This window comes from Phyllostomus discolor, chromosome 8 (assembly GCF_004126475.2).
Source record: "Phyllostomus discolor isolate MPI-MPIP mPhyDis1 chromosome 8, mPhyDis1.pri.v3, whole genome shotgun sequence".
Lineage (NCBI taxonomy): Eukaryota > Metazoa > Chordata > Mammalia > Chiroptera > Phyllostomidae > Phyllostomus > Phyllostomus discolor.
In genome coordinates, this window is record NC_040910.2 from 12,468,970 (window position 1) to 12,483,058 (window position 14,089).

General features: G+C 44.9%; 1 protein-coding gene across 1 annotated transcript in view; it reads right to left on the reverse strand.

Moving 5' to 3' along the window:
- RNF150 (ring finger protein 150) overlaps window positions 1-14,089 on the reverse strand; it is a 174,491-nt gene that overhangs the window by 68,507 nt on the left and 91,895 nt on the right. The gene's annotated exons all lie outside the window — the stretch shown is intronic.

Consider the following 14,089-nt stretch of genomic DNA (forward strand, 5'->3'; position numbering starts at 1 on the left):
GGGTCGTAAGGGCAAGGGGGGGGAGAGGGGGAGGGAAATAATAGTGAAATGTCTGGGTTACGTAACACACAACCAAATAATGGCACTGTTTTTGTCAATTATTTGCCAGATCTACTATCCACGTCTAATTCTAAGATTTAACAGCCAGAGACTGAGTCAAATTCTGTCTTTCCTCAGCGTCCTTGGGATGCTGCTGTCTTGCATGTGAGAATAGAACCTGAAATGGTATTTGTCTTCCGCTGTCTGGAACCCAGTCAACAAAACAAAGAAGCAAGCAAAACAGAACCAGCGACATCAAAATAAAGGACAAACTGACAGCAACCAGAGGGGAGGAGGGAGGATGGTAACAGGGAAAGAAGGGGAAGGGTCGTCAAGGAACATGTATAAAGAACCGATGGCCAAAGCCAAAAGCGGGTAGGATTGAGGGTGGGAGGTGGAGGGGGGGGGAGTAGTGGGAGGCAAATGAAGATAACTGTACTTGAACAACAATTAAAAAAAAGAATCTAAAATGACCTCATAACCTGGGTACCAGTGAAGGCATGAGAGAGCTACCCTTGCACTGTCCCAGGTGTTGCTGGCCCCGGTAAAGGTGGACCCTCCCCAGCCAGTCCAAGTTTGCAGTTCTATGTTGCATTTCACAACGAGCCCCCTTGGGGTGGGGAACGGTGCTCTGTACCCCAGATCACAAGGGTAAAATGCAGTTTTATGCCATCTGTCTGCAGGCTTTCTCTCCTTCTGCCGCTCAGAACCTGTGAGTGCGTGATCACAGATTTTTATCTGTCATTTTCAAGGAGGCTTTCTCCTATAGTTATACTACCCAAAGCAGCCCCAAACAGGGGTTTTCAACAAGCTCTGAACATATTTGTCAACATAAAAGAATGGTCTCAGAACTACATTCTGCCTGTTTTACCTAATTCAATGTAAACAGTGTGGGTATCCTTGCAGCGAGCAAGGGAAGATGGAGGCTGAACAGGTAATTCCAGGATGGTTTCATCTCTACTCCCAAATACTTCCCCCACGATGCCCCTGTTACTGGACAGCTGGCAGCAAGAGTGGCAACTTTCTTGGGTCTGAGCTATCTGGGTCATTGTCCCTATTCTTCATGATGCCATGAGAAGCACAGCCTCTCCTCAGTGAGGGGTTCTGGGGCTCTGCAAGGGACCTTTAGTGGCACCAGCTTCAAATGCACCAGCCTGACATGTCGCGGAGACTGACCCATGGACTTGTGTATCAGTTTCATTAAGACAGGTTCTCAGGCGTCACCCGATTCCAATTTTTGCCCAGGAAGCTCTTCAAGAGCTCCGTTTCCACGTGGAGATAGCCTATTATCTGGGGTCACCACAATTTAGGGAGAGCAAATGTTGTAGCATAGGGACAAAATGAAATACCACCACAGTCACTTAAAGCTGGCCTTATTCACACCCTGAGGTCAGCCAGCTAGACGGAACCACCAGCTTATATTTGCTCAGGATGTTGCAAGTCTTTTAGAAGCCACTTAGGGCTTTCACTTGACCTTGATCTCCATGCCAGTTTTCAATCCCACATAAAGATTTCACTAAGGCTAAGGCAGATTAAATACATCAAAAGCTAACTACGTACACAAAGGTGTCTGTGTATGACACATCAACTATACATATATATATTTTAAATATGTTATTATTGTAGTCCAAGTACGGCTGTTTCCATCCCCCTCTCCCCCCTGCCCCACCCATGCCCACCTCCCACACTCGACCCTACCCCCTTTGGCTTTGTCCATGGGTTCTGTACCTACATTCCTTGGCAACCCTTCCCCCTTTGCCCTGTCTTACCCCCTCCCACCTCCGCTCTGGTTACTGTCAGTTTGTTCTTAATGTCAATGTCTCTGGTTTATGCTAAGTGAAACCAGCCAGGCGGTGAAAGACAAATACCATATGCTCTCACCTGTAAGTGGGACCTGATCATCAACTATATATTCTTAAAAATCCCAAAGCCTTTGTATTGGCCCAACTGTAAAATCACAAAGCCACACAGTGTTTAGATTGAGCTGTTAACTTCTGGGAATTACCGAAACGCACGGCTTGAACTTCACCTCTGCAGGATTTACTGACAGTTGCAAAGCTCCCCTTTTCATGTTTACTTTGGCTAATGGCTGCATGTGGTCTGAGGCTTTGCGAGGCGTTAGAGCAGCTGGCAGGTCTGTCTCTGCAGGAATAACTTCCTCGTTTGCTGGGCTAGTCTGGCCCAGTGAGGTTCACCCTGGTGCTGTGGCCAGTTTAGAGATGTTTACATAATGGTAGAATCATACCCTTTCACTTAATGTATCCCCTTATTTACATATTTTTAAGCATGTCTATTCAAGGCTCTAGAATAAGATTTTTTTTCTGACAAGGGGATTTCGGGGTTATTTATGAGATTTGTATGCTCAGTCTCAGCACCAGTTTTACATTTTTTAGTGGTCAAATTTTATTATTATTTTCCTTTACGGCTTCTAGTTTCGACACTCTGCTTAGGAAGCTTCCCCACCAAAGATGACAGAGATACTCTCTTAAAATTGCTTTTCAAATTTTTTAGTTTTACTTCTCACATTGAAATCTTGAACAACCTTAATGTGATTTAATAACAACTCAACATATGTTGGAGCTCTTGTAATGTGATGGGCAGAGAGGAGACAGGTAGGGTGTAATTTCTACTTCCCTAAATTCTTAGACATATTGGGATCCCGGCTGGATTTTATTTTACTGTTAGGTTGCCCTGTCTTTTGCTGAACCAACACCAGGCTATTTGAGTTGTCTAGGCTGTTAACATACTTACTAGCAGGTAGTCTAACTCTTCCTTCACTAATTTTCTCGTGACATTTTTCCTAGTAACTCCTAATAGTAAGAGCCCACAGTGTCTAATGGTAAAGAGTTGGGCTCTGACACTGAACTGCTTATTTCTTCAAGTCCCAGCTCAGCATTTTAAAAACAGGCAAGCAAAGTTTGGCTATCCATGAAGTTCTAAATTACTCATCCTCCATTTCCAGGAACCGGAGAAAACATTTTCTCTTCCTGTAGGGCAGAGTATAATTAACTATTTTAAACACACTACCTGTGTTGCTCATAACCACTGCTGTGCCTTCATGATGTATGACATCCGCTCGGAAAGACTGAAAATGACAGTGTTCTATCCACCTGGACTTTAACCTTATTCATTGCCAATGTTCATCATGAATTTCTAGGGTGATAATGATAAAAAATAGATGGGATTCCGGGATATTTCTCCATGCACTTTAGGCTACGTGTTGTGCCTTTATCCCAGCAGAAACAGTAAGAGCTCAGGTGCACGGAGTATCCCAAAACAGTACAAAGTAAAGTGGGTTTGGATGAACTAACTGACCAATCTGATCAAAGCACCAAGTCCAGGGCAAAATGCTACTGCAGGATCCAATCTCTTTCAACGAGACCTGTGCACCACCGTGAGTTACCGGGCAATTCCCTGATGTTTGCTTCAGTTTGGAAAGTGCAGCTAGCGTCAGGGGGAAGCCTGCAGGTTGGCCCCAGGCTCGCTGTGGTGTCCTGGCTTCTGCAGGTGTGTGTGAGGGAGGAGGCGAGGGGGATGAGCAGGGCTGAGGAGGGCAGGGCTGCTGAGAGTCCGGCTGAGCCACCTCCTTCCAGTGAGTGAGTGCCGCCTTAAGCACACAACCTGCGACCCACTGGAGGCTCTGAGACTTGGGGGAAGAGGAGTAAACGAGCAGCATATTTTGTGTGTATAAGCGCTACAAACAGGTCTTGCTCTTTGGTCAATTCTGTGTTTACTGTGATGCCTAGTTTGCTATCAATTGTGTCTTTTTGCAAAATTATGTCAGCAAACCATCTACTTTCCTCCCACTTCTGAGTGATCACTGTTCTGCAGTCACCGTGTAGTTGGGAAAAGCTCTGTCACCCTGCGAGAGAGTGTGTGACCACGACACACACCATGCGTATGATGCATGTGACACAGTGGCCAGACAGGCCACCGGGTGCCCTGTGGGTTTAGTGCATCCTTTTCCCAGGAGAGCGCTCAACGGCCGTTACCTAATTCGATCTACGCAGATAAGTCAGGAATCAGAACAAAAGTTCAGAAAGAATGTTTACTAACCAGGAAATCCTTTACTGATACATTCTGAACCAGGTCATTCAGACACTGCACTGATAGATCTAGAGCACCGGCACACTGCTACGCATTTAAAGGGCCGGCAGCCCCATTCCTCCCCGTGCACCCTGCAGGGTGGTAACAGCCTCCTATGGGTTCATGGGAGCAAACACCCTTTTCAGCTCTCTGCATCCTCTCTCTCTCTCTAATCTCTACTCACTCACTGACGGCCCTTTCGAATTTAGGCTATAATAAGAGAAGGCGGTTACTATTTATAGATGTTTTTTCTTTACACACTTAATATCTACTTTAAAAAATAGCTCCTAATAAATCATCTATTCTCAAGTAAGATGATAACGTATGTGAAATAATTTCAAAAGCTGCAAAGTACCATATAAATGGGAAATATTATAATTTTCTGCATTAGTTTAAAAACATTTTTAATAAATATAGATGCCAAAATCCTAAGTAAAGCATTCACAAATAGACCTCAACAATATAGTAAAACAAACAAGCAAACAAACAACCAAAAAAACCCAAAGAAACTTCATTACCAAAGTGAGACTTAGAAAGGAGAGGGTGATTTAGCATTAGAAAATATATTAATGCTTTTTAGTGCATTAACAAATTAAGGGAATAAAGCATAGGATTATCTTGTGTAGCTAGCTTTCCTCCAATATGTGGTCTCTTACGTTTAAGGTATATTCATGTCTTCGCCAGGCACACACCGTCCAGTGAAGTGTTCATGCTCAGCCTCCCTTGCAGCTAGGCTGTGGCTCTGTGGTTAATATTTGGCTCTGAGATGTGAGTGGAGATGATGTCAGCTGCTCTAAGGTCTTCTCCATAAAGGACTGACGATATGCACTCCATGCCCTTGATATTGATTGTTAATCATCTACATTTTGAGGGGTATATGTTCCATTTGTATTCACAAACATCGTGTCCAAAAACATTCTTTGTTGGTGCAGTGCATTCTAATCATGCACTGGATCACATATGTGATGTGTCAGTACAGGCAGAGGCAGACACTCAATAACAATGAAGTTTCATGAGATCAAACAGTCTTTAAAGGAGATGCTAACAATAGCCAATTTTATTTCCCTTGAATGGCTCTAGTAACTTAATTCACTACTGGTGGTTCCTCAGCTACATCTGAGATGATCAATGACTTACACTTTTTAAAGAAATTCATATTTTCCCTGATTAAACATATGCAGAATTTTCTATAAATTTGTGATAACTTTAGGAGGAGCAATAAATAAGATATTTTATTTATAGCCTCACTGGTGGCACTTTCTTAGAACACAGTAAATCAGACTAAAAAAAAAACCCTTACTTTGAGTTTCTGTGAGATGTTTAAGTGGTTAAAAACGATATCACAGAGTTCAGGCTGAAATAAAGCAAATCACTGAATACCATAAAGATTTTTTAAAACTATTCAGTTTTCATTAAAGCAAAAAACCATGCTTAAAGAAACTTCCGCTTACATATAAGATTCTAATTTTCGTTTGGACGAAAACCAGTACACATGTGAGATTCATGAAGAAGTGAGCCATGGAGTCACAGGACAGGACACTGGAAGAGACCAAAATTCCTCTGCATTTGTCTCTTCCTAACAGTCTGACCAATGAAGCTAAATAGCAGAATCATTTACCATAGCTTCTCCCTGGGTGACCTTGGAAAATTTCCTAAATCTTTAAAATTCAGATTCATTATCTCTAAAAAACTCTAATAGTAAATGCACTTGTTCCAAAGGGTTGAGTGAGGATTAAATGAGAGAATGCATATAAAGAACTCAGAACATAGTAAGTGCTCGGAAAATATTAAGTTATTATTATCATCAACACCACCTATCAAATAGTTATGTAAAATATCCCAGGCAGTACAAAACTTGCACTTTGACCGAAAGAGCTGGTGTAGTGGCGAGAAGGAGCACATCAACAGGGGGGACCCTCTGGCTTCCCCGGGGGTCCAGAAACAGAGACTGAGCCCCTGGACAGCCTAGAGCACCTGAAAACTACAGAGACCCCCGAAACAGCTGAGGACCCGGAGGCCCACGCTGAGCACGTTGCCATTTCTGCGACATGGAAGAGTTAACTGTCCACCACACATCGGTGGAGGAAAGGATACTCCACCGATGTGTGGAGGAAAGGTGGAGGCAGATAAATAGAAAGTTAATCTTCAAAGGAAAAAATGGACATGACTAGGTTAACAATGGATGGTTCAACTCATACGTTTCTCTTAATGTGACAAAAAATAAAAATTGTTCAATTTTTCTTTTAAATAGTCATGTAATCTAAGCAAACCTGGATTTGGGTTTTGTCTTGCTTTGAACTACTGGGAAATATTACATCAATTCTTCTCCAATAGACTATGTTAATAATGCATGGCAAGACCTTAAAATTGCAATGACAAACCGTCATAATTTAACTTAGATCTAATGAGCTAAAACACATTTATGGCATGCTATCATGTATCCCTGCACAGAATAGGAAAATACACATGAAGCATCTCTTCTCACAGTTTTGCTCACTTGTTTGATGGGAGTGACTTGGAGTTCCCAATTCACCATGCCAAAATTTATGACAGAGACCTTAAACTAAAAAGGAACCAGGAAGGCCTGTGGGGGCAGCTCTCACTTGCTGTCACTGCCAGGCACCAGGGGAAGAACCCTGCGTTCACCACGGAGCTCCATGGTTGCAGCCGCCCCCCTCTCGATGCTCCTTCCCCTCTATAAGGTACTTCCTCTTGTCCCAGGCAGAGTGAGCACGGGGCTCCCCGTGTCTGCACTTTCCAGATGGCAACCCTTTCTTTTCCCCAAAGAAATCCTTTCTGGTGATGGAGCATGTAGTCAAACTTTGTTTTATGGTCAACAACTGCATAATTGTTAAATGCCACATTACTGGATTCATCTCTGTGATTTTTTTTAGTATTCTCTGAAGTTGTGTTTGGTAGTCTTTGAAAACTTGAAGTGGGATCTGCCTCTAATAAAGATCCAGATTGGAAAATCCCTCTCTTAAGAGTAATTGAAGTGTGCTATTTTGGTTTCTAGAAGCTGGAAAATCCCACATAGCTTTTCTTACGGTGAGACGATGTGGACTATGGATTCAACAAATAATGTTAAGGTCAGTTAAAAGGCCAACTATGAACGTAGGAGAAAACAGCAAAAGTGGGACAGAACTTGCTATAACGTGGTGGATGTAAGTGGGCTTCTTCAGGATGAGAGTTCAAACTCCAAAGAAGTGGAAAATATGGCACATCCTTAGGCTGGACCCGTAAATGCCAGCAACTAGGTGTGATGAGCATTGGTACAAAAGGCTTTTGCACTAACGTGTAAGTGAATGAGGCCTACGAAGCTCCCTGGTCTCTATGTCTCCACTAGCAGATCACAGGGCGTGAGGAAACGGGCACATTTTACCAGGATCTCAGGTCCAGGAAGGGGAGGCGCTGGGCAACGGAGTGTGTATTCTGAGAAAGCTCCATGGATCTGAAACCCTTGCGTACCTCCCTGCCCTTTGCTCTGTGCAGTCCACACGGTAGGTCCCAGTGCCCATAGCAGATACTGCCTGTGACCACCCATATCCCTGAGTCCACACGATTTTAGTGAACCACGCCCTGACTTCCAACTGCCAGCATTTCTTTGCCTAAATGGCTTCCCGTGACCGTATCACTGTGACTGTGTGGTCCCGGAGAAAGGAGGAATTGCCACCATCCGGGAGCAGCCCTGGACGAAGGAGGCAGTCGGAGCATGAATACCGCAGCTCCCCCTCCCCGAGCTGGTGGAACTCGGTGGCGCATTTCCACACCATTCCCCAGAGCTTCCCAGCGGGATTAACCTTCCGTGACTCACGGTGGCAATTTGCTTAATTACACACCCTTTGCTGGCCCCTTGGCTTCCTGCTCGCATTTTTCCATTCCCAAACTGGTGTTTCCTGGAATCACCTCTCAAACTGCCTTGTCCTTGAATCCTTGTCTGAGCTCTGCTCAGGGGGAAACCCCAGCTAGGACTCTGCCAGAAGTCCTTCCTCCTCTTTTCTTTCTTCCTTCCTTTCGAGTTCCGAGGCCCCAGATAACAGCTACACTGGCCTGTGCCTTCGGGACCCACATGCGCTGTTTTGTGCTTATCGTCCAAAGCAAGAGCACGAACTCCTCCTCGTCTATTTTTAACTTCCAAAGAGAAGCAGGATCATTTAGCAGAAGCAGTTTTTTCACACCTTCTGTGCCCACTTGCCAAGAGGACTGCAGCTGTCACAGGCGGCCACTGAAAACTAGCGCTCACGCCGCCTCCCTGCAGGGAGAGTCCGGCACCTTTTGCTCCCACCTCTGCCTCCAGGGCAGCGGAGAGGCTTTGGGTACCGAGCCTTCAGTGAAATGATCGAACACCGGTCTTTCCGTAAGGCTTGGTGTACAGAGTGGCAGCCACTCGCCACGTGCTGCCCTCGAGTACTCGAAATGAAGCTGGTATAATCGAGGGACTGAATTTTTAATTTTAGTTCATTTAAGTTCTAATTTAAAATCGCTAGTTCAATTATTAGAGAGCTTTTAAATATGTTTGAGACAACTTGGGCATGAGACTGTCCATTTTTTTCTAGTGCAAGTTTTATACAATGTAAATACAGATGGAGTTGATCTGATGGAAAGTTAGCATCTGGACGGAGATGTGTTGGAAGGTAAAATACACACTGCGACTTGAAGAACTGGTACGAGAAAATGCCGTTAGTAATTATCACTATTTGACGCTAGTAATGAGACATTCTTTGATTAGATGTTGAAATGATACTATTTTGGATATATTGGGCTATATAAAATATATTAAGTACAATTTTTCCCATTCTTCCTTCCTTTTTATAAAAATGTGGCTGCTGGGAAATTAAATCACATGTGTGGCTCACATTACATTTTTTACTGGACAACAGGGTTCCAATCGCCCTACTCATAACTTTTATTTGCGAGCCTCATAGATAAAATCATTGCTGCATAAAAAGATTAAGACAACTAACACTCCCTGTTCGTAAGGAGTTGACATTTTAAGAGTAATGTCACGGGTTTGGTAATATTATTGAGGCCAACCTTAGACTCAAAATGAAAAGGAAAGATGTGTCGAACTTTTTCATGAAAAGTAGCTACTCTCTTCCATGAATCGATTATGATTTTAAAGCAAATTACTGAAAGTGATTTCAGAAACGGTATTATCTTCTCTAAAAGTCTACAAGGCACTTGCTGTGCCTGAACAACGAAGTGAGTGCTCCGCCCAGACCAGCTTTCTTGACCTGAATGGAGTAAGAGAAGCAGGCAACTGGACCCTGGAAGGGGTCTCATCATCTATTCTAACAGCGTCCCCGACTTTATCTTACAGATAAGGATATGAGCTAGCCAGGTTAGGTGACTTGTCTAAGGGTAAACATCATTTTGCTCTTTCTAAAAAAATACAAAAAATTAATTTATGTGCCCATTTAAAAATATTTCCATCGAGCCCTGGCTGGCATAGCTCAGTGGACTGAGCGTGGGCTGCGAACCAAAGCATCGCAGGTTCGATTCCCAGTCAGGGCACATGCCTGGGTTGCAGGCCACGGCCCCCAGCAACCACACATTGATGTTTCTCTCTCTCTCTCTCTCTCTCTCTCTTTCTCCTTCCCTTCCCTCTCTAAAAATAAAAAAAAAATTCCATCATTACAAAGCTCACACATTCCAACGAGTGGTTCTCAGATGTATTGATGCTTCTATAGACTCCCTAGCATAATTCCTCCCATATTTCTAAATAATATGATCATACTAATATTTCTCGGGTTATCAGTTTTGGACATTTTCTGTTGACATCTGCCCGTGGTCGATGAGGATGTAATTCGCACTCACTCTCCCTGTGTCCCCACCACATCGCTCACTGGATGAATCCAGTGTTCAGTGCGAATCTTAGAGCCAGGTAGTGCACCACAAGGATGGCCATTTTCTTCATTTTTCTTGAAGTGAATAAATAATTGCATCGTTCTTTCATTTGCCTGGTTTTCCATATTTCCATTGTTTTTCCCACAAATGCTACTACCTTTGCCATATGCTTACCAATGACATTTCCTACACTCCTCGGACACGTTAGCTCCCTTTGTCTGTTTGGGACACTTTCCCCCTGGACCCCATGGCTCTGCTCCAACATGGACTCGTTGCCTGGAAGCCTGAGAGGCAGCTGTCGTCTGGGGGCTTGACGTACCCAGTGACCTGGTGGTAGAAGAACCTGACTTCCCAAGTCAACTTACAAACTCTCTTATGTGTATTTTGTAGACATACAGTGTATTAAGTCACAGCCAAACTGTACGACCAACACCACAAACCACCAACACTCGGCCCACTGAAAATATTAATTGGTGGTTCTTATGACTATTTACAATAGAAAAGGAGTGTCCTTATTTGAAGCATTTTGAGTGCCCCTCAGCAAATGCTATCACGAGCCACTGGGTCTTTAAGTCTCACTGCTGCTGGGACCTGGTTGCTTCCACAGTGACCCTGAGGTCTGGAGCACAACAGGTGCTGGCGTGGGCGATGTTCCCGGGAGTACTGTGCGTTGAACCCCTGACTTTCGAGCTCAGCACTGTTGGAAAATGGCATCGAGAGGCCTCGACGCTCAGATGCTGGGGATGCAGTGCTGGTGGCCACGGCATTCTGGCCCCTGCTTGTCTGATCTGTTCACCTGAAGGAGGAGGCAGTTTTCGGCTGACACCGAGAGAGGCTCCAGGTGTGCACGGAGCTGGGAAAGCTGCTGCAGAACCAGCGTTTTCCGTCTGGGAGCCACCCAGAGACCGTCTGTCAAGTCCAGTCTCCGTGTTTTGCAAAAGAGAAAACTGAGGCCTAGAGACTCAGCCAAGACAAAGAGGGAGAGGGGGCAGCTCGGTGCTGGCCTTTCACAGCACTCAGAGAGAGGAAACTTGCTGATTGCTAACAGATCAAGTCCGATTTTACAGATGGGCGTTGTTATTTTGCATAAGCTAAGCTTCCTGGGAGAAGTAAAATTATGTAAATATTCATATTAGCAAGAAGAAAATTCTGAAAGGTTCTAAATTAAATTCCAGCAGAGCAGAGGGTGGAAGGAAGAAACAAGAGAAATTACTCAGTTAGCGGCAGGCTGAAACCCACAAAAGACCGACAACATTCCTGAATGTACCTGCAAGCTTGGAGTTAACTTCCTTCCAGGTGGGTGTTTCTGCCATTCCCTAGCAGGACAGCCAAACAGCCAGGTGCCCCCGCATCTTGCTTACCCATATTTCTTCTCATCATTGCCCAAACCAATCCCCAAAGAGGAAATGTGGTTTCCCTATGGACTCTGCACCCACCTGAGAACGCACACCTTCACCTTCTTCCACCCCCTTCATCTAGAGCCCATGTAAATGCTTTCAAAACAACTCACATCTTCCTTCCCCAACCTGTTTGTGAGAAAGAGTCCGTCAGTCCCAGGAGGTCGGACATGTCTTCCCCGGCCAGGCCCACGGCTGCTGGCTCAGACCTCACGCCCCAGAACCCGGGCCTTTTGCTGTCGAGCTTATCGCTCAGTAAACCCTTTCTTTCAGAGAAGCTTTCGGCCGTGGAAGCTTCTGTTTAATCATACAGATAATTCTAACCCTTGGGCATTGACCCTGTAATACTGCAACAATATATTATATATAAATGTGTAAATTGAAGCATCATATCATCATTTTTCTACCTCGTTTTTTATCCTTGTTTTTGTTTTTTTTTTTTTACTGCATAAAAACACAAATCTTGAGGGCTTCTTCATTATTTACTGATCTGGCTTTGGGGATGATGGCACCTGCAGCAGAGGATAGGTAGATGCTGACAGTTAGGCAGGTGGCAGAAAGACCTGGCCAGTTACAGTGGCTGCTGAACAGGGACATTATGACCATTTTTACTTCTTCTTCAGAGAGTCCTTAGAAATAGGACCATGTCACTGACTTATTCGTATAACCAGACTGTGGCCACTAACCAAAAAAAATGAACTAATGACAAAATGAAAACAAATTGCCGTTGCCTTCTTTGAATTTCCAAATCATAAGCAGGTTATGCTGAGAAACCATGCTAAGGCACAATGGTTTTATAACTTCTATCCATTGTGTAACACGCATGCGTGGGCACGGTCTGCGTCCTCCCCGCCACGGATCGAAGGGCTGTTTCTGACCCCGTCGTGGCTTCCCATGTGCTGCCCCCACGGCCACCCCGAGTGCTCATTATTTTGTGCTAATCGTTTCCTTTTGCTTACTCCAGCAGTGACTACTTGTTCTCTCTTCTATAAACAACTCTGCAGTGAAACAAAATGATGGCTTTCTTCATCAGATTAGCAACTTTTATTTGGAAAATCATGTGCACGAACTAGTTCTGGAGCCTCGGAACCATTCCAGCAGATCACGAGCATACAACTCCGCTCCCTCACGAGACACATTCCAGGCTGAATGTCACGACTTCAGCCTGAAATCAGATTCTAACGAAGCAAAAGGCAGTCACATATTTGGGTTGCCGAGCAACCGGTAAAACAGCTTTCCAAATCTGACGCCAATAAATGTATTCTAACTGAAGTTTGAGAACAATAATTTATATGGGAATAATATTAACTGAAGGATAAATTTAGAGAATAAAGAAAAATACAGTTGGTTGTTCCCAGCAGAGTGATAAATTCTTCCAAGTGTGGAAAGACTGGAATCGTGTTCTTGCTCTTATCTTCAGATAGAGCAAAACTAATGGGGTTATTCAAGAATTAAAATTCTTAAAATAACGCAAAATGCCATCTGAAAATACATACAATATAGTAAACCTGTCTTGTTCCTAGGAGGAAGGGGTTTTATTGATAATATGAAAAAAGTTTCAAGTTCTCAGATTCCTTGTCGCAAAAGAATGTGCACTAATGATTGTAACTTCAATTCCACTTATTAAAAGTTTTAGCATTACTTGGGTGTATTTTTATGTGCCTTACTCTTAGCCTTCAGCATTTCCATCTGAGCACACAGGCATTTTCACACAAACTCACTAGGGATGAGGAAATGAAGAGTTACCCGGGGACTGGGAAGGAAAAAGGGAGAAAAGGCAGAAGGGTCACAGTTAGGCTGTGTCTCAGGGCAGGCATGGGAGATGTGAAGGGGCTGCAGCACCATCAGGTGAACCTTGGCCTTGGCCTTGCCCCTGTGGCTGGAGGGGAGCTCAGTCAGCACCCAAAGCCACTGAGGGCCACAGCACGGTCCGCCTTCAGGGCTGAGAGGGCTGCTTTTCTCGGCACGACAAGGCTCTCTGGCCCCGGTCCTTCCCGGCGGGCAGGAGGCTCTCAGACAGAGCTGTTTCATAGGGTGAGTTGGGCATGGGAATGTGGAGTCCCCCTCCCTGTCCCCCACTCACGGACGACTAGGGAAGTCAGTCTCATGGCGAGGGGGTCTTCTTCTTGGTGGGGGAACAGAGCTGGGATTTGGTGGACAGTCGCCTCTGGTGCAGGAATTGAGGAGTGCCCCTTGATTCAGAGAAGCAGGGGACCAGGTGGAGAGGATGCGAGATGCATCTTCCCTCGGGGGGTCGAAATCAGCCTTGGCGAGTGTATCAGTTTCCCACGGCTGTGACAAACCACCACAAACTTAGTGGCCTAGCACGACACCCACTCATTACAACATCTTACAGTCTTAGGGGTCAGAAGTCTGAAGTGGGTGTCGCTGGGGAACACGAAGGCACCAGAGGGCTATGCTCCTTCCGGAGGCTCCAGGGCAGAGAAACTCTCTCCTCAGCGTTTCCAGCGTCTGGAGGCACCTTGCACTCCTTGGCTTGTGGCCACCCCACTCCGACCTCTGTTTCCTTCGTCACGTCTCCACCTCTCGCTCTCACCCTCACGCCTCCCTTTTATGTGACTCCTTATAATTACACTGGCTCATCCAGAACCATTGCCTTATCTCAAGATCCTTAACGTAATCCTACCTGCAGAGTCCCTTATGCCAATGTATAAGGCAGCCTGCTCACAGGCTCTGGAGAGGGGGCGGTGCGGGAGCCT